This window comes from Ochotona curzoniae, unplaced genomic scaffold (genome assembly GCF_017591425.1).
Source record: "Ochotona curzoniae isolate NIBS_2020 unplaced genomic scaffold, NIBS_Ocur_1.0 contig_1, whole genome shotgun sequence".
Lineage (NCBI taxonomy): Eukaryota > Metazoa > Chordata > Mammalia > Lagomorpha > Ochotonidae > Ochotona > Ochotona curzoniae.
In genome coordinates this window covers 26,594,927-26,598,853 of record NW_024464918.1, presented here as the reverse complement: position 1 = coordinate 26,598,853, position 3,927 = coordinate 26,594,927, and the positions used below count along the sequence as shown (strand labels likewise).

The 3,927-nt window shown below is 51.0% G+C and overlaps 1 pseudogene; it reads right to left on the bottom strand.

The window, feature by feature from the left end:
* Positions 1-730: 730 nt before the first annotated feature.
* LOC121152356 lies at positions 731-1,305 on the bottom strand (annotated as a pseudogene).
* Between the last annotated feature and the right edge of the window lie 2,622 nt (positions 1,306-3,927).

Here is a 3,927-nt window from a genome sequence, read left to right as displayed (position 1 = left end):
TGAGCCACTTCTAGTTGCAACCAAATGTCCAAACAGTTGCAAGAGTTCCTACATTGCTACCAGAACATTCCTGAAGCAAAACAAGCCCCTTCATGGTCAGCAGAGCAAGCCGGCAGCTTGAAGGAGAGGAGAGACATGCCCCCAGAAGTGGAAGGGGGTGCTCCTTAAACTCGAGTCAGGAGACCTTCAAATCCCATCTTGGCCACTGAACCCCAGCTAGAGGATAGATAAAGAGTTGTGTACTGGGGTGGCATTATGATATTGTGAGTTGGGCCTCTGCCTGCAGCACCAATAGCCCATTTAGGTGCCAGTTTGAGTCCCAGCTGCTCCACTTCCAATCCAGCTCCCTGCTAATGCACCTGGCAAAGCAGCGAATGGCCCAAGTGTAAGGACCCCAGCATCCACGCAGAAGACTGGAAGAAACTCCTGGCTCCTGTGGCTGTGGCCATCGGGAGGAGGGAGCCAGCAGATGGAAGGAGCCTCTCTCTCTGGCTCTGCTCTCTGTAACTCTGCCTTTCAAAGAAATCTCTCAATCTCTCTCTCTCTCTCTTTTAATAGAGCTTGTTAAGAAATTGGAGAAGAAAATGAGCAGTCATTTTTCAAAAGAAAAAATTCAAACATCTAATAGACACACAAAAAATGTTGAGGCTCCTTAGCTGTCAGAAAAACGAAGATAAACGTCACAGTGAGGTCCCACCTAACTCCAGTGAGAATGGCCTACATGAAGAAATCAACAAGGCCTGGTGTGGTAGCCAAGAGGCGAAATCTTTTTTTTTTTTTTTTTTTTTTTAGATATCCAAATCTCTTTTATTGGGGGGCAGTACACCTCTGGGTGACAGGCCCAGACCCTCACTGCACTACTTTTTTCATTGGCGCTGCTCCCCGAGTCTTGTGGCTTCATGACATCTGGCAGTTCTGGGGGGCTGGAGAAGGGCTCCATCCGCAGAGCTTCAAATGCGTCATCTGCCCGGAAGGCCAGTCCCACCGTGGCGGGGGGCCTGCGGTCTTGCAGTGTGGCTGGTGAAGCCACACTCGCCCAGTGTCTTGCCATCATCCAGAAGCTGCTCATCCTTGTACAGCCGCTGCTCGTCGGGCGGCCGCTTGAGGATGCCCTCGACGATGCGCTTGAGCTCGAAGACCGTCCGTGAAGATGGTGGTTTTGTGACGCCGGATCATGAGGAACAAGTCCACCTCCACCGAGGCGGCTGCTGCTTCCCCTCGACGCGCGCTGGCGCGTCCGCACTCCGCCCCGCTCCCCACTGCTGCGAAATCTTCACTTTGCAAAAACCTGGAGGAATCCCACATGGGTGCCAGTTCATGTCCCAGCTGCTCCACTTCCCATCCAGCTCTCTGTCTGTGGCCTGGGAAAGCAGTCGAGGACAACCCAAAGCCTTGGGACCCTGCACTTGTGTGTGGGAGACCCAGAGGAAGTTCCTGGCTCCTGGCTTTGGATCGGCTCAGCTCCAGTCTTTGCAGTCACTTGGGGAGTGAACCAGCAGACAGAAGGTCTTTCTCTTTGGATCTCCTTCCCTCTGTATCTCTGATTTTCCAACAATAAAAAATAATTCTTTAAGAAAAAAAAAATCAACCGCCAACAACTGTCGGCGAGGTCGTAGGGGAACAGGTGCCCTACTCCACTGTTGGTGACAGCGTAGCTCACTGCGGCCACTATGGGTGTCAGTGTGGAGATGCTCAGACAACTGAAGACTACTCTAACATATGATCCAGCTATCCCCCAACTCTCGGAAATATATCCAGATGAAGTGAAATCCACATACAAGTGACCTGCAATCCTATATGTACAGTAGCACAATCCAAATCGCAAAGGTACACAAACAAACCAGATGCCCAACAAGAGGAGTGGGTAAAGCGACTATAGCATGTCTCCTCCCAACTGGAGACCATGGAGCAGGTGGTCCCAACTGGAGACCGTTATGCTCTGTGAAATAAGCCAGGCCCAAAAGGACAAACATTCTCTCTGATATACAAAATCCTTAATAAAAACTACAAAACAAATAGATACGTAAGTAAGCAAGTAAATACACCTATTCCCGTCGATGAACTATGTAATGGAGACTAGCATATCAGAAAGACAAGATACAATGCAGTCCACATCTCTACTCCCGAATAAAAGCAGGACTTCCAATGAAACAATTAAATAGACCTGGACTGTATGATATTAGGTTTCATCTACCCACAATGCCATGATAAACTTAGATAACATTACGCTAAATTGCAGCTGGAACTAAAGGACTATACTACTGTAATAATATGGGGGGGAAATGGTGGGAGAGGAAAATAGGGAGGGAGAATTCCTATGCTTACAAAACTGTATCATGAAAATGATTTTAAAATTTTTTTTAAATTCAAAAAAGTGGGCGTGGTTTCATATCTGTGAGTCCTAATGGCCAGCTCCCTCAAGCGAGCGGTGGACATTCGTGCTGTCTGGTAGTGGGTTGGGCTTTTTGATGAGAATGCCTGGGAAAAGGTCACGCGCGTGGAAATGGACAGAGAATCTGCCCCGCAGACACATTCTCTCTTCATTCTAGCACAGCTGCCCTCAGCTTTCCCTGCACACCTGGCAGCGTCCATCAACTGCTTTGGGCCAGGAGCGGAGTGCCTCTGCCCGCTGGCGCCAGGGTACCCCCCTAGCCTGCTCTGCATAAATAAGTCTGAGGCAAGAGCTTGGCACATGGATTTCAAGGGGGTGCAGGACCACCCAGGCAGAAGGGCAGTTAGGAAAAGCAAAGGAGCCCTCTGCACCACTGAACCCCAACTCCACACAGCACTCCCCGGCCCCAGGGCTGCCACCTGCAGCCTTGAAGTGTTGTCCCATAGGACTTTTTGTGGTAATGCAAGTGTTTGGTGGTATTTGCATGTGGCCACTGATCACAGGTGGCCACTGGGCCCTTCCAGTGTGGCCGAGCATGACTGAGGAACTGCATGTGCGTTTTATTTCGTTTGAACTTATTTACATTTGAGCAACCACACATAGGCAGTGGCTGCAGTGTTGAACAACACTGCCTAATGGAAGCTGAAAGGTCAGCAGGTGCCTGCTGGTGCGCCCTGAGCTGGGGTGGGGTTGGGGATGCGCATGGGGGTCATGTTGGGGGAGGTGTACAGGCTGACAAAGAGGACATGAGAAGGAGTTGGTTTTGTATTTATTTTTTAATACATTCATTTATTTGACAGCCAGACAGCCAGCTCCCATCCATTGGTTCACTCCCTGACAACCACAAACTGTAGATGGGAGCAGGGCGGGAGCCAGGGGCCAGCGACGTAATCCAGGTCTCTCACATGGGCAGCAGCAGTACAGTCACTGAGCTACCACAGTGGATATAAGCTGGCAACTAGATGCCGACGGAGCCCAGCGGTGCCAGGGAGGCAATCTCAAGTTCTCTCCCGTGCCAAGCCAGTGCAACTCAGGGAGTTCAGGGCTAGCAAGCGTCCCAGGAAAGGCAACCGGGTTCTAACTTCCATCCCTGGTCGTCATCCTATCTCACAGCGTGCTTCCTCTCACAGCCCACCTCCAAGACAGCCAAGACAGGCCCAAAAAAGCCTATCAAGGAATAAACTAGGTGGCGCCCTAATTCCAGGAAAAGCTCGCCTTTCCCACTCCATGAGTATCCCTGACCATCCAGCCCCCCTTAGGTGAAAAGAAACATCCCCCAACCACTTGAACAGCTGTTCTTCCAGCTAGCCAACTCCCTGCCCGCCCACGGGGAGCTTTGCTGGTCTGCCTTACCCAGTGTAACCCTGACGTGTCCTAAAATTCTTTCTCGAGGTCATGGCAAGGCCCCGGACACTGGTGTTCCAGGAACACCTGCCCTGGTCGCCTTGAGGGTTTCCAGTCACAGGCTGCTGGAGCAGGAGCCACAGCTGGGTATCAAACCCATATGGGACAAGAGCCTTCTAATAGGCACCTTC